Here is a 27,744-nt window from a genome sequence, read left to right as displayed (position 1 = left end):
ATAAAGGCAAGTAAGTCTTTGGCATGTCAGATTCAAAAGTGAAACAAAAATTACGAAAACAATAAAACAATGATTGGCAATACTGCATATTGTCAACATCCTCAGGTTGAGGCTAGATATGTTTTTTTGTTTTTGTTTTTTTGTTTTTTTTTGTTTTGTTTTTTGTTTTTTGTTTTTTTTTGTTTTTTTTTTTTTTGTTTCCTCCATAAATCACAGTCTAGAGCAGAGACTATCACTCAAGTCAGCACTGTCTGTGTTGGGCAAATTAGATCAAGCCTTTATACCCAAGATGTGTTTAGCATGAGTCCTCAAGGATGTGAGATGTGAATACAGCAGACAAGTGGTTAAATACATTCAGAGAGAGGAAACATGTAAAACACAGGTTGTTGGAAGAGGACCAGGGTTGTAGGAAGTCTGTGTAGGTCTCAGTGAGACAGTAATGGAAGGGAGTGGGAAGGCAGAAGGCAGAAGCCTTCTTGGGCAGCCTTATGCAAAGCTAAGAAGATTAAGTTTTGTTGAAATGTGGGTAAGTCACTGATTTCCACAGAAGAATTAAATATTAACCCTTTCCAGTCATCATGTGTTCAGGAGGGAGGAAGTCACTGATAACAGAGAGATTAACTCTAAGAACAAAGGGGTGGCATTGATAAGAAATGTCTGCGTAGTCAAGAAGCATGGCTGTTGTAGACAGAAGTGGAGAGGGGATTAAGTCTGGAGGATTAGTGGTAGGGGAAACCAACTGCTTGGGTGGGTTTCCTTAAAGAAATGGAGGCTGGAGTGAGCTTTGGGTGCTGAGAAAATGGCAGCAACTTTGAATGAAATTAGTTTTCTCAGGGTTGGAAATGTTCTCTCAATGGCTCCTGTTAAAAGTATGGTCAGCGGCCCATGACACTATTAGGAGGAGGGGACCCTTTGGGATGTGAGGTCTCACTTACAGATGTAGGACATTGGCAGTTTGCCCTTAAAGTGGTTTAGCTTTCTCTGATTGCTGCCAAACTTAGGCGAACAGAAACCTTCAACCTGATACACTGTGACGTCACAGGCCCAAAGCAACAGACCGAAACTCTGAAATCATGAGCCTGTATAAACTTTTCTCCTTAAATCATTATTTCCAGTATTTTTCACAGTGAGAGAACCCTAACACACAGTTCAAGGGACACTAAACAAAAACTCATAGACATGAAGGCTACAGCTTTGACTTTGTGCAGCCTGGATGATCGATCGGTCACAGTATGTCAGGCTAATGTCGTAATGCTTTGAATGTTTCTTGTGATGTTTTCATGTAGTTATTTAGAAGATAAGATGAATCAGTGTTTATGAAACATGTACACACTTGCTCAGCCTATGTTTTTGAAGCATTCGTTCCTGTGTACTAGGATAAGGGATTAGGAGACACAGAAGACCAAGTTCTCACCTCTGTAGAATGCCTGCTGGATATAAGCCAGCTAACAACACAAGCATGGTCATTAGAGATTTGGAAAATTGCTTTGATAGAATCAGGTCAGTGGGAAAGTTGTAGACAGAACTGAGAGGTCTTCTTTCTGGTATGTCGCTAGGAAAGGCTAAAACTTGTAAGGGGGTCTCAGACAATTATTAGGGGATAGAGGGGCAATGTCTGAGGTCAAGACAAGAGTAAATACAGAGCCTCTCAAGGGAGGGAAGTCAGAAGAGCAGTGCACAGTCAGCAGCACTTTCTGGATAATAAGCTCACAAGAAATAATCGATGGGCTGTTTGTTGTAGAGGCGCCATGTGTTTGATGACATGCCATGGAATTCAAACTTCACAGAATATAATATTTCTTTTACTTATGTATGTTCTTAGTTAAGAGTGTAAATATATTGCAAATAGAGCATAGAAGAATTCTCTAAGGCACTATTGACAGTTTTGGCTTTAGACCTCAGTCTCAGGGCACTTTGTAATTAATCCCCTCCTCCCCAAGTTCTGGAAATATATTTTCTCTTTAAAGTTTGTTGAACCTTATGGACCCTTAATAGTAAGTGGCTTCTAGCATGGGAGACCAAGTATCTTTTAAAAGGTTGAAATCCTTGGTTGGGGATTTAGCTCAGTGGTAGAGTGCTTGCCTAGAAAGCACAAGGCCCTGGGTTCGGTCCCCAGCTCCGGAAAAAAAAAAAAAAAAGTTAAAAAAAAAAAAAAAGGTTGAAATCAGTATAGTCATACATAGAACCCTATTAACCCTCATTTCTGCTTTTAGTAGAAATCTCTGCCATCAGTGACCTGTATATATATATATTTCAAGTGTGCAGTGATATGGCATATTTCATTCAATCAGGCTGTTCACTCTGAGGCTTAGGGATAGCTATGATGGGACCTAATCAATGCATTTGTAGATGACAATGTCATGCCACAATGTGAAAAGATTGGACACCCCTCAATGGGGACTGGGAGTATAAAGCTCTGGGTTCAGTCATCTCATACAATAAATAAACAAAATTTCACTCAATATAGATGCTGTTAAGTATGCAAAAAATTATAAACAAAGTTGTGGGATGTAACTCAGCTGCAGAGTGTTTACCTAGCATATGAAAGGCCGGAGGTTGATTCTCAGAACCTCATACCTTTATGAACAGTAAATACTATAGAGAGAAATTGCTATCTTCTCCATCTTTAGGCTCAAGGGCCATTCCTGAGAGTTTCCTGTGTTTCAAGCAAAGGAAATTATCATCAACCTTTGTTCACAAGGGCACCTAGATTCAATATGAAACTTCTTAGGTAGGCTTCCTATTGCCGTGAAGAGATACCCTGGCCACCAAAATTCTTATAAAGGAAAACATTTAATTGGGGGATGTCTTATAGTTCAAAGACTTAGTCCATTATTGTCATGATGGGAAACAGGGTTGAATGCAGGCAGATATGGCGCTACAGAGTTAGCTAAGAGTTCTACATTTGGATCCATAGGCATCGGGAAGAGCATGAGACACACTAGGCCTGGGTTGAACTTCTGAGACTTCAAAGCCGACCCCAGTAACACACTTCCTCCAACAAGGCCACACCTCCTGGTAGTGCCAGTCCCTATGAGCCTATAGGGCCATTTTCATTCAAACTACCCAAACCTTCCTAACAGATTTAGTAATAAATCTTAAAATAAAATGTACATCAAAAATGAGCTGCAATTATACAGTAGCTCTAAACTAAACACAGAGAACATAGAAACTGCACTTAAATAAAAAAAAAACTAATGCATTCTTTACTGACGTATTAAAACATAGTAGTATAAATCAAAAGTTTAAATATGAAAGAAAACAAAGACTAGATAATTGAGTAGGCATTAGAACTACACAAAACAAGGATAAAACTATAACATGAAATGAATAGAAACTTCCATGTTTGTCCAGAGTGAGTCCCAACAAAGAGCTAATGAAGATAAACAATCTATTTAAGTGTGGCTGGAAAAGTCCCCTTCAGCCAGCAGCTGGCACAACTGTTGTCATTGGAAGGGCATTAAGTAAATGTCAAATAACTGAGTCACCGGGAAACAGGGATGACACGACCTACATTCCCATTGACACTTTGTGAAAATCCTCCTCCGGCCTATTAAACAGATGAGGCTTAGTCGTCATATTAAGTCACAGGAAAACACCAAGAAGTCAGTATTTAGCCAGGGTGCAGCTTGTGTTTCCTCGGGGAGATTCACAGAGGGGCTTGCAATCCAGGAGAGAGCATTCCCTTGAAGTTGCCGTCATAGGCGCGTGAATGACCATGTACTACTGATGAGAGAAATACAAAGTTCACTCAGACAATGGCTATTCCCGTCAAGTACAAAGGTTGTCATATCCTAGGACAGACAGTGCCTGTACAGTTCCTTTCCTGCCCCAGTAACCAAGACGTTCTTTAGCAGAATTAAAGGTGGATAGTCTTCTTGTAGCCCTGGCTGCTACTTCCTTATCTCCTGGCTTTCGTCCAGCTTGCATGAACTCACTCATTTACTAGAGTCTGCCAGCCGGACACAACAATTGACTTTTGTTTTGGCCCTTGATTACGTCTTTGCCACTTGGATTCAATTTAACTCCGTGTCTTTGAAACTAACTTCATTCATTTGCCAGGTTTTAGCGTGGCCTGTGCTCTACCCTAAGGTCAGATAATCACGGGCATACCACGTAATACCACCACAAGGAGGAAGATTTTAATAATAGAGGTCTTAATGCCAAATCCCACACATCCCTTAATGGTGAACAGAAATAGATCGCTTCAACATCCTTCAAGTTAAAAATGTTCTTAGCAGAGTCCCAGGATTTTTAGGTTTGAGACCAGTGATACGAGGGCTCAGCTGCTCTGTTCTTTTTAAATCTGGTGCTCTACAAGAATACCAATGAGACTGCCCTGAATAGAATATAAATATTTCAATAATGCTCTTAAAGATGGACATTAATTAAGAGCTAGGAAAAACATGGGCTAGAGAGATGGCTCAGCTCTTAAGAGTACTTGCTACTCTTCTAGAGGACCTGGGCTTGACTCCCAGCATCCACACAGTGGCTAACAGCTAACTGTGTAACTTCAGTGCCAGGGGATCCAACACCCTCTTCTGGCCTCTGTGGGCAATGTACACATATGGCTCAAAAACATACACGCAAGCAAGACACCTATGCATATAAAGTGAAATTAAAAAAATAGAACCAGGAAAATGCAAGCTTAACTTGTAAATATTGTGACAAATTGATTATGCTTGATGTGTGAATCAAAACACTAAAATATATACTATTAAAAATATTCCTTGGTAATTCCTGAAATCATTTTTGTTTTCCCTTTTTGATATATGAAACATGGCTACAATCTGAATCCTAGTCTCTTTGTTCCTAATTCATTAAATATATCCAGGAGTGGGTACGGCTGCTGATCCTCTCATAAGGCCTTAAATGTCCTTTACTCGATCGAAACATTATTTTCCAACTTTGCTGACAGCGTGCTACTAACAGCTGCCACATGCAGCCCTTTCACGACTATCTTTGGGTCACTAAGCTGCTTTTCTCAACAGCTGGGAGGCAGGATTGCTGGAAGTATGTGGAGTTTATGTTTTCTAGGGTGGAGCCTGCCGGTGTGTGGGACCAAAAGATGATGCTGGAAATATGCAAACTCCGCAGATTAAACCATAGACCAATATCAGAGTGATTCTAGAAGTAAACTACTCACAGGTTTATATGATGGGAAAGTAGTATTCGTGTTGTACTCTGAGTGGTACTGGGTTTTTTCTTTTCTTTGTTTTGTTTTAAATTTCTTAATATAAGAATGTGTCAGATGGTTTGAAGGTGAGTTTGTGAAATGAGGAAGGAATTCTGAGAGAGAGAACAATACTGACAGGAAATGATATGGAAAAGGTTTTTAGGGAGAAATTAACTTCTACAGTGGTAACATGGAGGTGTCAGGCAGATTTGTCCTGCTTAGAATATTCACTACTGAGAAACGGAGGCTAATCGAGGTTTAGACGGGAATTGAGGTACTGCTTTGTCTGACACCAGACTAGATCTTCTGTTCCAAATAACTATCATTTTCACAGTTACAGTTGGGACAGGAGGCAACACATCAGAATCCCACCCTGTGTGGAAGGACGCCATCTTGATCCAAATCATATACTTGGGGAATCACTATCTTGATTGATAGCACGATGGCTTTACAACTGTCTGGTTTTATTGTAGACAGATATGTTACTTGCTTTGGAATAGAGGCCTTCAATTTAACAGCTGAATGATGTTAAACAAACCACTGGCATTTTAAAACTCCGGCCCCAAAGATGTGTAATACAGTAGGAGGACATACAACATGCATGATAAATGCTAGTTTCTATAATATTCATAGAAGTTCCTTATTTTTATTACAAAGTATCATTTTTTAAAAAAGTAAAGTGAAGCAGCTCATCTAAAAAAAAAAACCAAAAAAACAAAAAAACAACAGTCTTAGGGATTGGGAGAACAGTGCCTAGGGCCAGGGCCCAGTCTCTACCCTGGGTCACAAGTACATTCCCATTTTTAGTCGTTGGGAAATCAGTAGTAACCAAGAATTAGACTGTACACAATTGGATCTTTTTTTTTTTTTTTTTTCAAGCCAGGAGGAAGAGAGAGGAAAAGAGAGAGAGAGAGAGAGAGAGAGAGAGAGAGAGAGAGAGAGAGAGAGAGACAGGAAGAGTGGAAGAGTGGAAGAGCGGAAGGAAGAGTGAGAGTGAGGACAATTGGATCTTTATATTTACCCTCAGGACCAGAATTTGTGTGAGTTGAAAGCTGCAGTTTCGGATGAAAAGTACTGGGATGCACTCATAAGAAGCCAGGTGAACAGCTGTCAGGGGCTTTCGTCTGTCTGTCACACCACAACCTACTCTTTTTTGTTGTTGTTGTTTATTAAATATAGACATTGACTAATTCTCACTACCAATTACCTTATATCCTGATTTTGGTCCCTCTGTCTGTAATGGGAAACACTAAATGGCATAAAGTCGGGATGTAGCAGTTCACCCACCCGTTCCTGTGTCCATCCTCCTCCCATTTTATTCCCTTTCTGTGCACAAGTGGCTGATGTACGGAGGGATGCTGAGCAAATGCTGTTGCATCCCTGCTTGGAGACACTTAGTCTTTGGAGCCAAAACCAAACAGTGGAGTGTTTTAACCTAGAAACAAGACCTAGGTGTATGGGCCTTCACTGAGGAACCCTCTTAATCTCTTTTATGGTGTAAATGTTCTCTGAGAAAGAGTGGAATGCACAAACCAAAATGCTAATGAACTGGCCTGTAATGAAATACAATTCTGTCTAGGAGGGTTTTGGGTATCTGTAGATCTTAACAGTAGATTCGTGGAAGCCCTGGAAAGATGTTTGTGCTACTTGGAGGGTAGAAAACAAATCAGGACTAACTAGTCAAAAGATGAGAAAGTGAGGAAGAAGGATGTGGGCAAGGAGGAGCATTATGGGAAAAGAGTCCGAGTAGGGATAGGAGAAAGAGAACAAGGTGTCTTGTCTGTTTTCTGAGCTCAGAAATCAAGTCTGGAAGGGTCCTTCTAAAATTAAAGGAATTGTCTTAGATCGTGCAGCTTCTTTAGCACAAGTATCCCCCGAATGGGCTTTGTTCTGTAAGCGGGTACATAGAGCTCATTTTTGTACAAACGTTCTGTGTGGCCATCACACAGACAGTATATGGCATTTTTAGTATGTCAAGTTGCAAATAACTCCATACAACTCTCAGAATGGGAAAGATTTAAAATAGACTAAGCATTCTAATCCAGAATTGCTCCGTTACTAAATGGGGATTGTAGTCACAGCTGGGCATCTCAGCTTTCTCCTCGGATCACCCAGTTTCCACTCTGAAGTCCAAAGCACATAGCAGTGGGCTCCGGCGCTCTGTGTTTTAGAGTTTGTGATATGTTTCTTCAGGAAAGGCTACTACGCAGACTTCATTTTATTTTAATTAAAGAAACCAACATAAGCCCTTGTATGTATTTCTAGGCTACAGTGTGGTGATTCAACACACTTATATTGTATAACCATCAAATCATAATATTTACTATTTCTAACATTTGTATCTTTATTAATTTTTTGTAGTGAGAAAATTCAAAATACTCTCCTAAGAGGCTGAAGAGATGGGTTTGTGCTTCAGAGCATTCTCTGTTTCTGCAGAGAATCTGGATTCATTTACCAGCGCCTACCTGACCCCTTCCAACCATCTGTAACTCTGATCCCAGAGGATTCTGTTCTTTCTGGCCTCTGCAGGTACCACACAACCATGGTACACATACACACATGCAGGCAAAACACATATACACAAAATAAAACATAAATCCTTAAAAACCCTCTCTTAGATGTTTTGAAAGGCATATCAGTATTACTCGTGTCAGATACTGTGTGCCTTTTATTTAGAGAGATGAGGTGAGACTCAATGAAAAGGAAAGACGTTTCTCAGGCTAGTAGAACCAAGATGGATGGATTAAGGGAGTTTAGCTGCTGTGTGACATCCTGAAAAGAACAGTCCAGGTCTAAAAACAAGAGAAAACAGCTGTTTGGGTGGTGACATTGTGACAGTTCTGCTTAGCCACTGGTGTGACTAAGCATCCCTGAGACTCAGCCTTCTCAGGAGGAGGACGTGATCGTACTGCTTCACTTCAGACTAACTGAAGTGATTAGACAATGGGGCAAAAGCAATGCATATCGCAGAATCTAGACAGCAGTTAGGTCAAGATCCCCCTGGTTCTTTCCAGGAACCACACCTAGTCACACATCAGGAGTGCCACAAGCTACTGAGCAGAGAGCAGAGACTGGTTTCCGTGCAATGTTTTGTAGATCGAAAGAACACAGGTCCTTAGACGTGTTACCAACTTTTGAGGTATACGCACATTAACTAAGTTGTCATTGCCAAGGTTTTTTTATATACTTTCTATACATCTTTTGATTGTTCATTTTTAATTAAATTTATTTATTTATATTAGTGTTAGTGTTTGTGTGTGTGTGTGTGTGTGTGTGTGTGTGTGTGTGCTCATGAGTGCACATGCATGTATCATGAAGGTCAGAGGATAACTTTTAGGAGCCATTTCTCGTCATCTTCTACTTTGTGGGTTCCAGGGATTGAACTCAGATCACCAGGCTTAGCAAGCACCTTTACCTTCTGAGCCATCTCATCTATCCTACTTTACATATGATAGGTTCTTTTTTTTGAGACTATGCTTAAGGGACAACAAGATTAGACAGATTAAAATGCATTTGAAGAGGTTATATATATATATACATAGGAAATTTTTACTTTTGAAAAAAGCCCAAACTTTAATCCTAAAGATTCTCAGAAAACATATTACAAATGGCAGGATAAATAGATAGCCTTGCATGGCACTTCAAAAGTTCAGATCTGCAAAATGCCTTTAAACTGGCAGGGCACTGGTGCTTTGAAATCTCAAAATTTCAAATAACATCACAAACAGTTGTGTATTCATAGATAATAATCCTATAAGAATTTTATAAACTAAGAAAGGCAAGCCTTCTTGACTTTTATCAGATGACATAGTAAGTAAGCATTCTCTGCACGAGTGCATACTGGTTGGAATTTTTTGAAAACCCCTACTGTAGTTCAAAGGTGCAATTTCTAATCGTTACCCATAGGCCTGCGTTAACAGTAGCTTTTGAAGTCTGCTCATCCATGTGTAGCTGCATGCGATATCCTAGCCTATTATACAGGTGTTTCTCTTTAGATATATTTTAAATCTTAAAGTTGATCAAGTGTGACCAGCTATACTGCTGACTTATTAGCTGTGGGGGCTTTAGATGCAGTCCTTCCGTTCCCAAGACACAGAGTGTGTGCTTCTTATGTTCAATGTCTCATTGGAATCCTTAACTACTGAGGTGGCGGGCACGGGACGGGTGGGAGCGGGGCGTGGCAGCATGTACAGAACTAGGCCAATAGTCAGCAGCACAATTGTCAATTAGATTCCAGTGTACAGATGCAGATAAATGGGCTGCTTTCTGCTCAAGGCAAGAGGAAGAACCCCTCTTCATCCCTCAGGGGTAACAGGTTGTGAAACTATGAAAAAAAACCATGCAGCCAGATAAAAAGATATCCCTAGTTAAGGGGTAAGGACACACAGTGTTGCTGTTGTTGTTGTTGTGAGAAATCAAGACAGTATGCCATGATAGAAAGAGATTGAGTTCAACCATTAACCTCCACCTTTGTCTGTTTAGTTTTTCCTCTCTCACACAATCAGTAGCTTGAAAATTCTATTTTTTTTTTTAAACTTTGGGTGGCAGTAATTAGATCCCAATGTTCTGTCATTCTCTCATAAAGGAGGACTTCACAGGAAAACAAACAAGTGTGACTTATCCTCACGTGAACGTTCACCTTTTGGTCGGTGACACTGTTGAAGTGAAGGAATTCTGGGAGACACCTTTTCCAGGCACCGTTGTGCTCGTGGTCTCTTTTCTAGGTGATCCATCCACCCCTCCACTCTTGAAACATTTTCCTCTAGAGCTCTTTATGACACCCTTGTTATTTGATCTTCAATCCAAATAGGCCAGTGCGGGATACAACAATCAAAGGGGAAACATGTATTTACTTGTCTCTTTCTGAGTAATAAGATAGGCGGGCAGACTGGGCACCATTAAGCCAACAAAGATCCCTGTACAAGAAACCATTGTCATTATGTCAATATTTATTGTTTGGCTTTAATTAGAAGCTGCACCCAAAGCTTCAGCTCTCTCCAGGACAGAACGGGAAAGAACCACAGATGCATTTGCCTTTCTGCTGGCTTTTACAGTTTTAATTTTTCCCAACTAGCTATCCATGCAATTTCTATTATCATACCCAGTGTTGTTCTCTCAAAGACATCTTGCTGGTTCAACAACTATTAAATGTTGCTTCACGGTTACTATGACCACCTGGCTAGTACGGATTTTAACTGTTGGCAGTTGGAAGGGGTGAGATGGTGGTGGGTGAACAGCCATGATGGCGTAGTTCAGCCTGCTGTGGCATCCTGCCATGCGTCTTTCCAACCTTTCTCTTTTGCTGGAATCTCTGGCTCCCCTCCAGGCATCAGTCACTGAACAGAGAGTTTGGCAGTGAAGGGAAGTGGGAGAGACTGAGGTGGAATTCAAGATTCAGCAGAGAGGTTCCAGCTTCTCTCTCTCTGTATTAGCTCCCAGTCTGTTGCTCTGAAGACCTTTCCTCTTCCAGCAGACACTGTGGGGTTTGAGGCTCAATAGACAATTTCGTTATGATTCCAGTTAACCTTCTCATTAAACAGTCACGTTGTAAGGGGATTTAGAAAAATCACAGGTCATTTTATTTCTGCAATTAATGATAAGTGCATCACCCACTTGTGGCCACATTTAAAGTAAGCAGGACTTGCAGGGGTGTAACTGGTTCTAGTCCGTGAGGTCTGTTTCCCTGCAGCATGCTGCGCCCGTGCTCCTGCTTGGTTGGAATCCTCAGAGCAAAGATTAGCTTTCTCAGGGAGAGTTGATCTAATGACACTCTTTCTCTCAGAGAATTAGACTGAGGTTTAGACTGTGATTTTTTTAAAGATTTATTTTATGTGTATGAGTGTTTGGACTACATGTAGGTACATGCATGGCACGTGTGCCCGGTGCCCTCAGAGGCCATAAAGTAAGGTCAGATTGTCTAGACTGGAGCTACAGAGGGTTGTGAGCCACCATGTGGGTGTTGGGAACTGAACTCAGGTCCTTTGCAAGAACAGCAAGGGCTCTTAAACCTCAAGCCACCATCTCTCCTGTTCTTAAACTGCAGTTTAAAAGAAATGCATCCTTTAGCTTTTTGCTGCATAGATTAACATTATTTCCTGTCTCTTTGATTATTCATGGCTATAATTATCAAGCTGTTCCTATTTGTTGACTGAATATTTTGCGGCTCCCAGGTTCTACATTCCAACATTCACGAGCTATCAAAGTAACATACGACCCAGGCAATAAAGCAGGAAATATTATAATCTCTTTTCACAGGGAAGGCCTTTGGATGTAGAAAGTCTCCAGATCTGTTCATTAGAGTGTCAGCTGATAGAGTATTCTTCAGTGTTCGTTGAAAAAAAAAAAACAAAAACCAAAAATCGTCACCGCGTTTCTGGAGAATCAAACTATAAATTAAATAAAGCATCTGTCATACAAAATCATAGGAAGTGTAATTTTGTTTCATCGGTTCTTACTTATGCTACGCGAGTGAATAATTTGATTACTTTTACTTTCTCTTCAGCTAACTGGCAGCAGTCAGTCATAAATCTACCTGGGAGATACCCTTGCACAGGATAAAATGTTATTTTTCCTCAGTGTGGTCTCCTTTGATTACAATTGCGGCCAGCCTTGACCACATTCCATCCATAATTAATCGTCGCCTCGGTATCCAGTTGCGGGAGGCAAGTGCTGCCGGGCTTACATCCTTAGATAACGGGTTGCCACGCCAGCTGGCAAGTGAATGGGGCCTTTCACACTGTGCCTAATGGGCGCCGAGGCTGAGCTGCCAGGGCGCTCATTCAACCGAACCGTGCCAGGAAAGGTCGACTTGCTGTGGCTGACAGTCTCACTGGCACCTCCCGCTTCTGAGGAAACACCATTTATACAGCGATTTCATTTCGCCAGGTGATTTCAGTACCTCTCATTGGGTGATAGAAAGTATTGGTAGGGATAGGAAATGAACTCTTTTCCGGCTTTTCCAAAGAGGCCAGATCATCCAACCGATCATCCAACCTCTCTTCCTGGATACTGAGCTGCCAGTCCACCATCTAAGTGACTGCTTCTTGGCCATATATAGTTTGGCAGTCTTCTTGGGGAAAGAGTAGGAAGGACTAAACAAGAAAGTCTGTCCATGCCCAACACTGAGGTTTACTTTTGAGCACCGGGGCATGCGACTTTTTAGTTACTGGTGCAAGGCGATAGATGATATGGTTTATTTTGTTTCTGAGACAAGGTTTTACTCTGTAGCCCTGGTCGTCCTGGCTTTCACTATGCAACTGAACTGCCCCTGAACTTGTAGCAGCCCTCTTGCTTCAGCCTCCTCAGTATTGGTATTGCAGGTTTGTGAGGCCAGGCCCACCAAGAGTTAAATAATGCATTACTTAGCTCGCTTTCTGCGGAACGTCCTTGGAAATGAACAACATGGCTAGCTAGTCTCCCTGCGCATGCGCTGTTACAGAATCTTATACGGTACCAAGACTTTAACCTAGTTCTGATTTCTCAAACAGAATCCAGATTTTGAAACTTATCTGCCTTTGGCAGCCATGCAGGTGATTCTGAAGGAAGTGGGTCAAGTGTGACGGCAGATGGACTATAATACAGGTTCATGCGTTTATTTTCCATAGGACATAAAAATCATAGGAGGGGAAGTGCTGACAAATTGTTGGCACACGGAAGAGATGAAGAAAGGAGGTAATGGGTCTAATTTCCATTGGAAAAGGTCTTTCTTATATCAAGAGAAACTGGATATTAAGATTTTTATCTGGCTCTAGTTTTTATGCCAACAACCGCAAAAAGTTCAAAAGACATTAGCAATCCAGATACTGTGGTTTACAACTGTAATCCCAGCACCTGGGAAGCTGATGAAGGGTATCCAGGACAGCCCAGGTTGCAAAAGAGACTTTGTCTCAAAACCAGGCTAAAAAACAAACAAACAAACAAACAAAAACCAACAAAAATAAAAAAAAAAAAAAAAAACAGAAAAAAAAATCAAAACCAAATCAAACAAACCAGACTAGGCTATGCCAGGGCAGCTCAGACCAAAACAAAACAAAATAAGACACAACATAGTGATCAAAATTGTTTGTGTAAGGTCTGATAGATGAGGTGCTGAAAGCAATCGTGAGTCATTTAAACAGATCAACCTGTTTGTCTTTCCCACATGACAGTCCTCAGAGATTGTCCCTTGTGTCACTTATCGTGAAGGAATATTAATGCTCATCTAGGAGGCAGACGAAGTGTATTTGTTCAGGAAGCTGTGTCATCGTCTTGTACTCCTCCCCACACTGCAGGCCTTGTTGGACAGCATGAAGTGGGTGATGGGGGGGATGCTCTCGTTGTACTGTTAAAGTAAACGTCTGCATTTATTCTGCCATCTAATTTATGACGCTGAAATGATTATGGCTGAAAACTATATTCCACCGTTAGCTCAACAACGTATTGTGCAGTGTAATCATGGTACAACCTAGATTCTAGATTTTGTTCTGCACGTAATTGTGAAGAGAATTCGAACCACTATTTTGTGGGAGATCTAATTTAGATTCACTGCCAGACTATAGAACATTTGCTAGGTTTTTTTTTTTTTTCTTTTTTAGATGGGGACTCATTCTGTAATCTGTGGTGGCTAAGGACTCACTATATACTTAGATTGGCATTAAAGTTGCAGTATCTTCTTGATTTAGCCTCTTATGTGCTGGGAATGCAGGTGTGAGTCATCTGGTTTGCCATGTTGCTGATGCTTCTGCTGTTTCTTCTCCTTCTTCTTCCTCCTCCTCCTCCCCCTCCTCTTCCTCCTCTTCCTCCTGCTTCCTTCCTCCCCCTCCTCCTCTTCCTCCTGCTTCCTTCCTCCTCCTCCTCCTCCTACTGCAGAACACAGGTATTGAACATTATTTGACAGCCTTTGATGTGTGTGAAATGAAATGTCACTTATTTTAAGTTAGATTTCATTTAATGTCAAGCCCTTTCTTTACCGTGAAACATAGCTGATGATTGATGCATAAATCAAGAGTGTTAGTATATGGACTTGAGTGCTATGTGCTGTGAGTGTATTTCTAATTTCTTTAAGGCAGGGCACGTAACTGTGCAGAAGGGAATGATAATAAGACTGTCTTGGGATATTTACAACTAATGTTTTGTCCAGCATGTCTTCGTGGCGTTTCAGCAGTGGCACAGACAAAACAAGGAACTCAAAAAGCTGGTTCATTAGAAACTGTTGTCTGTGTGTCCTAGGAGGGAATTGGAGGTGCTTTCAGGGGAAAGCAAGGCCAATGGCAAAAATGCAGTCAAGGCTTCAGGACTCAGGAAGTTAGTTTATTTCTGGAAGAGAAGCAGAAACATGGAGCAAGCCATCAGTAGAGGAGCCTAGACACTTCTAAACTGAATTACGCAATTGATAGTGTGTGATGGGGATATTCCTGTCTATGAGACTCCATGGAGGCATGATCTGAACCCTTTGCACTAGGTAAGCTTTGAAGATACTTTGTGATAATTGAAAAAAAAAGTGTAGAATGGTCTAGAATATTGAATCATTCATTAAGGTTAATGCTGACGATGCCTTAAGGATGGAGGATGAGGTAGTATCATGTAGGCAAATTATGTCTTAATTTGGGGAAGATTCCTTCTGAAGAATTGAGAGGCAAAATGTCCAGGACGTAGGGTCTGCCTTCAAATGATATGGCAAAAGAGAGGTCAGTCCCGTGGGGAGGGAGCTGAGCGCATTGTGAAGAGTTTTATAATCTTGAATGCAAGTGAAGGGTGTGTGTCTTGTTTGTGTTGTGTTATAATCCTTCAAAACATTTACTGAGCTTAAACATTTGAAATAAATTAAACGTAAATGACACTGTTGGAAGCAAGCAGATGACAACATGGTATTGGAGACGGTGCATGGTGAGCTCGCACGGGTTCCCTTGGTTCCTCTTAGGACAAATGAAGATGTGGTGAGGATGAGAAGCCGTCAAGTATGCTGCTGATTTCTATCCAAATTATTGAATCAGAGAACTTGTGGGGAGGGGTGTTTGACTGTGGAGGCAAGAGTACAATTTTAAGTGTCATTTCTCAGATGCTATCCACACACTCTTTGAGGCAGGGTCTCTTATTCAACTGGTACTCACCAAGGAGAACACCAGGGAGCTTCCTGTCTCCCCCTCCTCTGCCCTCCCCCACCTCATCGCCATATCTGCTGTTACAGTATGACACTTGGGTTTGTTTTTTAAGATTGTACTCCGATCCTCGTGCCTGAGAAGCAAGTGCCTTATTGACTGGAACTATCAAGGTTTTTAAGGTAAGTTAAGCAGTTGCCAGGTCGAAATATACGTGAGTAGATAATGAGGTAGGGAGCTGAGATGACCGAAAGCAGAGCCAGTTCAATCTGAACTCAGAGATTTGGACTCCTAAAAGGCCCTTCTATCTCAGAGGACACGAAGGTGTGTGCTGACGCCTCTCATAGACTCAGTGGTTACGTTGAATTGCTCAAATTTAAAGAGTTCCAGTTTGTAACAATGAAGTGAACTTTGACCTAAAGTGCATGATGTGGCACCCTCCTAGCTCTGGGGGAAGTCAGAGACCAAAGGTTCTGGGAGTGTTTTCCTCCGGAATAGCCCTCAGGATGCTCATGCAGGAAAAAGGAAAATTGAGGCTGAGAGCAGAGTGGCTAGTTGTTGAGCAAACACAGAAAGACTGATCTTTCTAACCCCCAGAGTGTGGTGAGACGGTAGCCTCCTCTCCAGAAGTTTTTCACCCTGGTTTTATGACGTAGGCTACTATTTACTATGATTTATGTTTCCGATGTCCTAAAAAAAGATCATAAACATAAGTCAGTTTTGAGTTGCTTTAAATCAAGCAAGAAACATATGTCTAATGTGTACATTTGATCTATAGGCACATATATTTGTATAAAATTAGGAGATGACAGGCTAACGGAACAATATAGTCACTGACTATTTGTGATTATAACCCCTGATTACCCCTAGAGATTATGATTCCATAGGTGTCAGATGGGGACGGAGAATACTTTTTAGGGATCTATTTCTGTTTTGGGTGCTGGGGACAGAGAAATGACAGGGTCTAGTGCAAACAAGGTAGGTGTGTTATCATGGAGCTACCGCACTAGTTCATGAACCTGTTTCTATATGGTTGCCCTTCCAAAGTTCTGGTAAGAAAGAGGCCTATTCACTGATTTTGTGTTAGACACCTAACTGCGGAGGAGGGCTCACTACAGCCTGCACTTCCATTCACTAGTTCTGCTGTAGCTCCCTTGTGTTGGAGAATCAGCCACTCCTGAAACTTCTGTCTTTCAAATGTGAAATTTCTGCTCTGCTCAGAGAGACAGCTTCCCTTGGCAAGCGAAAAGTTCAACCTTGTCCTAGATATGTCGGAGGAGTGTTCTCTTCCCCCCACTTGTGTCAAGAGAATTTTGCCTTCCGCTTTATATTTATTTTCCACACATCCCTTTGCAGAGCTGAAACACAGTTCCCAATCACATTGGCAGACTAGTCCTCTGAACGCAGCCACGTTTCCTTCCCTCATCCTGATTCCGCGAACCATCTGCCCTAGTGTGGGCTAGCCAGGGCTGGGCTTGGCACCTGCTTTTTATGTGACAAAGTTTTTTATGAGTATATGGAGAAACGAAAGAAACAGGGCACTGTTCGTAAACCAGCTAAGGGTTATTGCACGATGTCATATGTGGGCTTGTTTCTGGAACAGTTTTATGAAATTACATTTATAAGATGTGAAACACTGAAAACAAGATGAAAAGAAAAGGCCTCACACTTGGGATTGCTCATCATGCATGTTTTGGTTTTGATAAGTTTCTCCAATGGTCATGTGTTACAGGCTTGGTCTGACTCAGGGTGCTGTTGGGAAATGAAATCTTCCAGAGATGGAGCCTACTTGGAGGAATGATGTATTGTAGACTTTCCCTTGAAAAAGATATCAGGACACAGACCCCTTCCTGTCTCTCAGTTTCCTGGCTATCATGGGATAAACAGGCTCCTTCCACTGCAGGCTCCTGCCATGTTGCTGTGATATTTTGTGTTACCACAAGTACAAGTGGACAGGCTCGGGTGGCTATGTCCAGAAGACTGGAAACTGTGAACTGAAACAAACCTTTCCTCGTTTTTAGTAGATTCTTTCAGATCTAGTGTTGCAGTGACAGAAAGTTGAGCTACACAGTGGAGAAGATAAAAAGATCGCTGACCGTTGAGGCTCACATCCGTAACTCCAGAACTCAGGATGCTAAGGAAGGAGGACTGGTGTGAGATCAGGCAGGCTTGGGTTACCTAGTGAGTTCTAGGATAGCCTGGGCTACAAACCTGTTTCAACCTATCCCCCTGTTCCTAGTCTGTCCCCCCCCCCTAAAAAAGGAGAAAAAACCACCCAAAGCATATTAGAATAGATCGCTTCTCAGCCTTTTGGCTAAGACCAAGTGTAGCATATTAGAATAGATAGATTTCATCAACGCTAAAACCTTTTGTCCTATGAAGGAGCCTGAAAAGATAAACTACAGACTGAATGTGAACAGGTGTTTCACAAAGAACATGTTTTGAGGGAAAATAATATGTATATTATATATTGGAAGTATATATATTTATATATTCTTTCAAGATTTTTTAAAAACTCCAACACTACTGAAAAGTCACAACCCATCTGTAAAATGAACCAAAGATAAGATGTATGTTCTATCAGGGGCTGAGACAACAGCAAAGGTACCCGTTTCCTTGTAGCCAGCACAGAGATATGTCTCCCACCTCACCAATCAGAATAGCTCACGTGAAAACCAGTGGCCATGCCATATGCTGGGGAAACTGTGGAGAACTGGGTCACTCACACATAGTTGCTGAGAGGCTGCCAATGGCACAGGCAATCTGGAAACTGAAAGGGACGCTAACTAGAGAAATGAAAACATATATATTCGGGCAGGCATTTACACATGAGTATTTATTGCAGTAGCTGAATACTAGAAACTGTCCAAGTGCCCTTTGGTACATGTGTCATACCATGGGAGTGAAAAGTAAGAATGCATGTGTTAGTGATACACTCAGTCATTTGTGTGGACCTTGAGGGAAGGATATGAAATGACATAAGCTAGTTTCCAATGCTTATATGCTGGCCAATTCTACTTAAATGACAATTGCAAACTATCAGAGAGGGAGTTGTTAGGGATTAAGAGTGGGAAGAGTGGGTTGGGGATTTAGCTCAGTGGTAGAGCGTTTGCCTAGCAAGCGCAAGGCCCTGGGTTCGGTCCCCAGCTCCGAAAAAAAAGAAAAGAAAAAAGAAAAAAAAAAGAGTGGGACGAGTATGCATGGTTCCACATACTGGAGTGCTGCAGCATTCCAAATTCTTCGGTTCTATTTACAATTCTTTTTTTTTTTTTTTTTCTTTTTTTTTAGTGTTGATACTGACTTTATTTCTTTACTTGGTTATTTTATTTATTTACATTTCAAATGTTATCCCCCTTCCCAGTTTCCCCTCCATAAGCCCCTATCCCATTCCCCCTCCTCCCTGCTTCTAAGAGGGGGCTCCCTGACTCACCCACCCCCTCCTGCCTCACCACTCTAACATTCCCGTAGGCTGGGGCATCGAGCCTTCACAGGACCAAGGGCCTCCCCTCCCACTTCAATCCCTTGAAGTTGAAATTTGTTAAAATGTGTCTGATTTGGGGCAATTAGATTGTCCAGTAGTTTTAAAAGTAGTTCAGGACCTCCATCATAATTCCAGGCTTGCACTGGCCAGTACCACCCAGAAGAGGCCAAGAGGCCCAGGCTCGGCAGCCATCATTGAGTTGGTCCATCCCAACATCTACTCCATTTACAAGCTCGTGGAGTGTGTGTGTGAGCCAACTCAGCAGAAACAGAAGTCATTACTGAATAGGGCCAACCTTAGACCCACTGGTCAGCTCCCAGCATGAAGCAGCTATGGCTGTGATTCCTACCCAGTTTGGAGACCTTAGAGTAGGAGAGCACTGGCAGCATTAAAAGCATAAAGGCCTAGCCTGGGGAGTTTCAGGGCTGGGAGGTGTGTGGCAGCCAGGAGTTTTCATGGAATCTGCCCTGGAGGTCCTGCCTAGTCATAAGATCACCCTGACTCCAGGCAACAGGAGAAGATCCGAGCATTTATGGTGTGTAAGAAGTCAGAAACCGTGAACCAGGCCAATGACTCATTGCAACGAATACTTCCTTGTAAAGCTGTTGGGGCAGAAGAATATACCGTGTGACACCCTGCCAACAAAGATGAGATGGAGAGGTGGGGAAGATGGAGGAATGGGCAGAACGTGCACAATGGAAAGAGGCAGAAATAGAGGCATGACAGGGGTGACAGGGGTGAGAGAAGGCTGTAGTCGGCAGGGGAACATGTTGCTGCAGAGTAGGGTCGGCACGGTGGCGTGCGGCAGAAGGGAGCGTGTGTAGGTCCAGCCTCCCAACATACCGCCTAGCCTCATCATCACCTTGATTTTGAGCAAGGACAGAATGTCTGAAATGAAGAATGGTTCATTTTCTGGATTGGACTCTAAGACCTCCATGGTTCATGCTGCTCCTGGAAGCCATGTTAGTATCTGTGGTCCAATGCCTCAGGTCATGTTGAAGCCCAAGGTCAAAGTGGATGTCTCTGGTCTGATCTACCACTGGAGTCCACGAGCACGTTTGTAGTCTGTGATACCGTAGGAAGCCGTGCTAGTGCCCGTTGTCTGGGTTGCTGCCAGAGGGCATGTTGATGTGAGTGGCCTGAGCTGCCACCTGAAGCCATTGCTATCAATGCTCCATCCTGCTGCAGAGGGCCATGTTGAGGTCTGTGGTCCTGCTGCAGCCAGGGGTCGTGTTGATGTCCATGGCCAGTGTTACCATCAAAGGCCAGGCAGACATCTGCGGTCTGCGTTGCTGCCCCAAGCCATGTTGATGTTCATGAGCCAAGCTGCTGCCAGGAACCATATTGGTGTCCATGGCCCGTGTTGCCCCTGAGGCCTTTGGCCTGCACTGCTGCTGAGGGCTTTGATGGTGTCTGTGGTGCTGCAGCAGAGGGTCGTATTGATGACTAGGGTCCGTAACGACACCAGAGACCAAGTTGAGATCAATGGCACACGCTGAGGCTGGGCACTATGTGGATGTTTGTGGTCTGTGCTGTGGCCAGAAACCACGTAGAAGCCCATGATCTGTGCTCCCTCTGACTGTAAAGGTCAAGGAAGCTACTTTTGCACTTGTACTGATGATCATAGGCCCAAAGCTGTGAAAGAAGGACATAAAAGGCTTCTATGACAGTCCCTGTTCCCCAAAGTAACAGCCTAGACAAAGCCGTACAAGAGAACTCTTAAAAATTGTGGGAAGAATGATGAAACATAGTTCTCACAATTAAAGGGAGGGCTGTGGGTGGGAAGGACTCAGCTCTCTTTAAGGGGATGGCTACTGGGAGTTTAAGCATGTGCTAATGAGTATATGGGCAACACAAATGTACTCATTCCCTCCTTTTTACTTCATTTTATCTTATTTTTGCTTGAAATAGAATTAAAAAAATATACTTGTTAGAACAGAAAAAGCAGGAAAACATTCATCTAGTGCATGTAAAACATAATCCTCCATTAAAATATTTGATTAACATTCCAGAAATACATCTGTTATAATGAGCAGGGCACAGCTGTGTTTGAATTTTACTTTTATGCATATGGAATTTTGCAAAAAGGAAGGATAGTGTCGTTTCCTGTCACCCGGAGAGCGTCTTGAATGGGTGTACATTTTCTTATTCTTCCTGGTGCTTTTGATTAGAATTCCTAATGCCTGGCTTTTCTTGGGGGCAAATCAGAATCGGCTGGGAAGCAATCCATGCCGGCAGATTTTCTTGCACTATCTTGATGTCAGTGTATAATGGAACTGGTTTCTGGTGCACAATTTAAATGTCGTGGTGTATAAATTGATTATGTAGGGAGCACAAGAGTCTGGTTCAGTTGGTAAAGTGCTTGCCACACAGGCATCCAGATCCGTTAGGCTCCTCAGAACCCACATGAAAAAAAACCGCATGCAGCAGCATATATGCTTACAATTCCAGGGCTGCAGGGGCAGAGACAGGATCCCAGGGGCTTGGTGGTCAGCTAGGCTCATCAAATTGCCGAGCTCCAGGTTTAGTAATCGACTTTGTCACAAAAAGTAGGGTAGAGAGAAACCCACCACTGCCCCCCCCGTACCTCCCCCCCAAAAAAACCCCAAACACCGAACTGCTGTGTTAGTACACACCTTTAGTCCCAGCATTCAGAAGTCAGAGGAAGGCGGATCTCTGTGAGTTCAAGGCCAGCCTGGTCTACATAATGAGTTTTAGGGAAGCTAGGGCTATCTATGTAGAGACCCTATCTCAGAGAGAGAGAGAGAGAGAGAGAGAGAGAGAGAGAGAGAGAGAGAGAGAGAGAGAGAGAGAGAGAGAGAGAATTACTAAAAATTCTACTCCTGGAAAGAACCTTTACTTTGACTTATTAATCTATTTTCTAAGGGCATTTTAGGTCTGTATATTTTACAGACCTGGGTTTGGTTAGAGTCCTAAGTCCTCCTATCTGCCAGTGTCAAGAACCACCTTAGTGCTAACCATTAGCCAGAACTTGCCCTGTAATCCCCTCACCAGAGCCTGACCGAGTCTTTTCTCCTCTGAGTTTGTATGCTAAACTTGGGTAGCATGTTTGTTATCCTTCAACCCAGTATATCTAAAAAATGTCTCAGTCAGTTCAGAGTAAATTACTTAACAAACAAACAAACAAACACCTAGGCAAAGTGTGGTGGCTCATACCTTTAATCACAGCACATGAGAGGCCAGACTGGGCTATAGAGTGAATTTCAGGACAGTCAGAGCTATGCAGATACCCCCACCCCCCAACCCCACCCCAAAGCAAACGTTACAAACCTACCCCTCAAGCTAACGTTTTCGTTAAAATGAAGATGGAAAGACTCTCATCTATTTTCTCTCCTCTTTATTTTGGTGTTTCAGCCTAAGTTGGCTTGTGACTTGCTTACCCTCATGCCATTACCCTAGCGCTGGAAAGGAAGTTTGAAGTTTGTTTCTGCTTTTGTTTTTGCAGTACTCGTGACTGAACCTAGGAACCTGGGACACACAGGGAAGAGCTCTGCCACAGACTTTTACCTTCTCCCCTTTATTTTTGTGCTTTTTACTAATATGACTTTAGCTTCATTGGTATCTTACATCCTAGAGCTGAAAGCCTTTGGTTATGAATTTGCTATAGGGAGACTTGTGTGTTTCACACAGATAAGACTCAGCCTAGATGTCTTCAGATAATGTTCAGTGCAAGTTAGAACTAGTTATTTTATTTGGCTCTGATAGTTTCTTGGAATTTATTTAATGACTGAACCCTGGGCCTTCAAAGATGTTCCGTGGCCAGTGTAAAAGTGCGGGAAGGACTCAGTAGCATCTATTCCTGGGTCTGCAAAAAGATGACCTTCTTTTCAAGGTCAAAATAAGACCTAATCACTTTTAGCCAATGTTTGCTCAAGGATAGGCCTGTGACGCGCAGGAGGATTTCAGGTGTTGCAAGAGTAATTAAAAAAATAAATCGTTACAGCTGTGCAAGGCAAGGTCTGTAACTGGAGTGGGGTAGAAGCTGGCGGGCAAGCCATCTGACCCCTGGAGCGCCTTCAGGAGGATCAGACAAGGCCCAGAACTTAAAGGACTTACTTAACCAGACGCCTGCCCGCCAGGCCTCGGGGCATGGACTCGGTGCTGAAGCTGCTGCTGGTTCCAGTACCCCATCATCTATGACATTTGGGCCAAACCTTGAAAAATCTCCACCCCTGCCCCCCAACAGGCTCCAAAGACACGCAGATGGTGAACATCTCCCTGCGCATACTATCTCGGCCCAAGGCCCAGGAGCTCCCCAGCATGTACCAGTGCCTAGGGCTAGACTATGAGGAGTGAGTCCTGCGGTCCATTGTAAAGACCTGTGGCTCAAGAGTATGGTGGCCAAGTTCAATGCCTCGCAGCTGATTACCAACGGGCTCAGGTGTCTCTGTTGATCCGAAGAGAGCTGACAGAACATGCCAAGGACTTCAGCCTCATCCTGGATGATATAGCTATCACAGAGCTGAGCTTCAGCCGGGAGTACGAGCTGTTATAGAAGCCGAACAAGTGGTCCAGCAGGAAGTCCAGTGGGCCCAGTGTTGGGTGGAGAAAGCAAAGCAGGAACAATGACAGAAGATTGTGCAGGCTGAGGGGGAGGCAGAGGCGGAGGCTTCCAAGATGCTTGGAGAAGCGCTGAGCAAGAATCCTGGCTATATCAAGCTCCGAAAGATCCCGGCTGCCCAGACCATCTCTAAGATGATCGCCACGTCACAGAACCGAATCCATCTCACAGCGGACATCCTGTGCTGAATCTACAGGATGAACGCTTTACTTGGGGGGAAGTGACAGCCTCATTAAGGGTAAGAAACGAATGTGGACATCAGGAACCCCATCACCAGAGAAGTTGTCGCACTTCTCCAGTTGGGAGAAGCCAGCTAGGGGGTCAAGCACACCTCACCCTGACCCAAGCAGCATGTAATGGATTCTTTTGCATCTGCTCTCCTGGATTAAGGAAGACTGAAGACCAAACCCTTTGAGAGGGTTTCCTTCTTCCTGAATTGGCTGGGAAGGGGGGACAGGGGATAGCATGATATCTCAGCGATTTCCTGTAGCGTTGTCCCTCTCCTAGAATGGGGGAGATAACCACCATGCCGGGAATTCTCAATAAAAATTTTATTACTTGAACTAAAGCCAAAAAAATAAAATTGTTACATATTGTTGTTGTAAAAATATAAAAAATAAAAAAAGTATGGTTGTCTTTTATCCCCCACTAGGTCCGGCACCGTGGCGCCCCAAGATATCTGCTGGATATCTTGCTAGAAGCACACATTCCAATTCTGTGGCAGCCCAGACTATCGCCCCACATTCCCTTACACTTAAATATGCACATAAAAGAACATAGAACACAATAACCTTTGACCCAATTGATAAGCTATAATTGCCCACCTAAACATACAAAGCCCAATACACATTCATCCCTTAAGAACATTTATAACAACCTGTAAAGGTACAGCGTGGAATCTTAACGTCACCCGCCATATTCTCCTTCCACGGCTTCTATCCCTCTCCCTCCTGTCTCTTCCTCCTTTCCATTCCAGTCTCCTCCTCTTCCTTCAAACTTCTCTCCCCCCATCCTTCCTTCTTGTCCAATGACAGGCCTCCTTCTATCCTGTACCTGCCCCTCATCTGTATTTTACAAATTCAATGGGGAGGTTTTGGTGAAGTCATCTGATTCCTGAGTATGTGACTAGGCAGCAGTCCTTGGGGCAATGGAATTAGCATCAAAATACAGATGACTCCAGGGCAAACCACAACAACATATTTGTGTTAATATGTATTTACTATGGTCAGACTTAAAACTCATGGTTTCCCAACATTATTGACTAAGGTGAGCAAAATAAAAAGTATAATTTTATTTATAGGCTATATGTAAGAGAAACTACAAACTGTCGTGTTAGTGTTATGTAAAGATGGCAGGAACAAGTTTGAACATTTTTTTTGGGGGGGAGGAGGGTTTATGCGTGCATTTTGTGAGACGGTGCTGAAGCTGTGGTGGTTCAAGAAGAGAGCAGAAGGAAACTGGTACATGCGAGCACTTAGTGTTTTCCTGACTTGGTCTGATTTAACCTTGTTTCAGCGTATGAGGTAAGTACTGTTGACCATAGGGGACCAAGTCACAGGCGGATGATGAAGCCAGAACTCAACTCAAGTCTCTGCTCTTGAAGCCCAGTCCTCCATCTTCACTCCTCAGAGTAGGAAAGCAGATGATATGGCCTAACAGACCTTGTGGAGTGGTGGGTAGCTTTTGGATCTGTCACTGATAGAACAGGAATTCAAAATGGCTACCCGTCACCTTTCCTCTTACTAATGGGATTAATAGCAGCTAATTACAGAAACCAGGTAATAAGTACAAAGGCAGATGAGGAAGGGATGCATGAATTAAGACATAACAAAATGAGTTTAAATGAGTTTTACTTCTTCAAGGTACTTGGTATGGACAGTGCATGCAAGTGAAAGTGAGGTGTTCCCTCGTTTCCCTCAAGCCTTCTAAGAAAACCTTATCCCACAATTCCTCCCATGTTCACATACACATGCATGGCTCATTTCCATTCACCACACACACACACACACACACACACACACACACACACACACACATCACAGGTATACATGCTTAGATGTGCCACTCCACACACCACATGTACCTACTCACACCCCTAGCCCCCAAAGGTGCCACAGACCTATACACATCAGTTCATTTTATATACTACTTACATGCAACCCACATAGGCATCACACAGAAGCTGACAAGTACCACATAGTTACACATGTCATGCCATACGCACATATATTCAACTTATACCCACTTGCTCCTCCAGAAGTACCACACACTTATTCATATCATTTCGCACGTCACAATTCTCCTCTCTCTCTGTCTCTCTCTCTCCCTCCATACACTAGGTATTGCATATTCACATATTACTTCAGAAATTTTAATATAAAATTAATACACACTTCATACACTTAGAGACACATACAACTCACATGACCCAAATGCATGCCAGCTCCATGTCTATATAGTCTCACACATATCATGCACAGATGTGCCTCAAAAATACCACACACACACAATCAACACTCCACAAATTATACAATACAACTCGTACATGAACCCATATATCATTCATACTTCACAAATGTACACATTTTCCACATAAAGCCCCCCCACTCATACTACTGTCTGAATGCAATCCCATGCCTTAGAAACTCAGAAACAAGGGGAATGATATTGCCTATTTTAAGTTACTTAATTTAAAGTGGAGATGGTGTTATCTGAAATTTCTATTTCTAAAGTGTGGGACAATATTAAGAATGGCAGGCATTTAATAAAAACAGTCTTTGCCTTGATCCAAATTCTGAAACAGAAATGCCAGTGAAAGCCGGGAATTTGTGTATTTAATGCACCTCCTGGGCTTCTTGGTAATTTTCTTTTTCTTTTTTAAAATTTTGACCTGGAGATGGAACCTAGGACCTTACAAATGCTAGGCAAGTGCTCTGTTGCTGAGCTATACCCCAAGTCCTGTTTTTGTTTCTTTATTTTAGAAAAGTCTCACTGAGTTGTTCAGGATGGCCTTGAACTCACTCTACAGCCCAGGTAAAGCCTTGAGCTCATGATCTTCTAAACCTGAGTAGCTGGGATTTCAGGCCTGTGTCACCACCAGGCTCAGCATGTAAGGTTAGTTTCCTTAAGACATAAGGGTACCTTCAGTGAAAGAGAAGTGTATTCCTCATACCTATTATGTTCCAGGACGCCTCCCAAAGCCCTCTGCCATCTAGGGTGGTTGGAGGAGATGTCAGGGCCTGCATGCTTGACAGTCTTGCTCACTACCTGCAGGACTGCAGGGTTGGAATGGTAGAGAGATGGGATGAATTCTGTCGCTGCTGTTCTTATTGGAGTATCTATCACAGGGCCTTGAAAGTGACATTGAAGGGGTGTCATAAGACCCTACTTGCTAGTCAATGTCTCCTACTGTATTTGAATAGAAGGGAAGAGAAAGGACATCATGGGTATCTCTAACTCACCTAATTTACTGTCTAACTCAGGCTGACCTTGAACTCCTCATGTATTAGATTGCCTTACAACTCCTGGGATTCAGATATGTGCCACTTCATCTGTTTCAAAACTTGTCTAAACATGTATAATAATGTTTAATGTGTTTTGATAATCAGAAGAGAGCTGTCTATTCTCTGGATGAAATGATTGTGGAAAATCATAGCCATAAGAGGGCAAGACAAAACTATAGTAAAATATTAGTAAATTAGGCTGTTTGTTGATGCCAGTATTCACATAAATATGTGGTATCTGTAGATTCCGTGAAGCTTTGGGTATTTTCCTACTTTAAAAAACCATAAATGCTTGATTTATGTTGCTATTCTAAGCACATAATCACTTTACACTTAATTTTGCATTCTTTTCCCTGAAAGACTCATAGGTTATATAAACTCAACTGCCAACTATCCCCGGGCCTGTTCACAGAACTGGAGAAAAGAGTAGCTGCTTTGTTATTGCCAAATTCCGTCAATGAGCTCTTTATCCAGGGGAGATGCAGCCTGGCCAGCTCCATAAGTTTCCTGCTGACTTCTCAGAAATTCCAAATGTGTAGACTGCAGCCTGTGCCTGTCAGGTTGAGTCAGAGACCAGCGAGTATCCAAGTGACATTCCATGTCCACCTGGTGACAGCTTGATGATTTGGGATCCACATGGCTTTGCAAAGAAGAGAAAATGGAATGGTCAGTTCTGTGGGCTGACACATGACGTGTGTTTAAACTACTTAGTTGGCTTATAAATCTTTCTTTTGTGACAGTCTATGTGTGTGTATATCTGGATGCTGGAGAGTAAGCCCTTCTGATATTAAATCCATTTTTTTTTAAAACTTGGAAAGGCTGCTGACAGGCAGATCTGGGACTGTAGTGTATAGTCCAGAGCTCAAACAACCCTAAAGAAGAGGTGAAGCTATCATAGGCTCCTGACAGACCGGGCAGGTCCTTGC

General features: G+C 42.7%; 1 pseudogene; it reads left to right on the top strand.

Annotated features, from left to right (window-relative positions):
- The window catches only part of LOC116906064, a 70,183-nt pseudogene extending 46,511 nt beyond the window's left edge, over positions 1-23,672 (top strand).
- Positions 23,673-27,744: the final 4,072 nt, after the last annotated feature.

This window comes from Rattus rattus, chromosome 7, assembly GCF_011064425.1.
Source record: "Rattus rattus isolate New Zealand chromosome 7, Rrattus_CSIRO_v1, whole genome shotgun sequence".
NCBI lineage: Eukaryota > Metazoa > Chordata > Mammalia > Rodentia > Muridae > Rattus > Rattus rattus.
The sequence above is the reverse complement of the archived record's forward strand: the minus strand, read 5'-3'. Positions and strand labels throughout refer to the sequence as shown.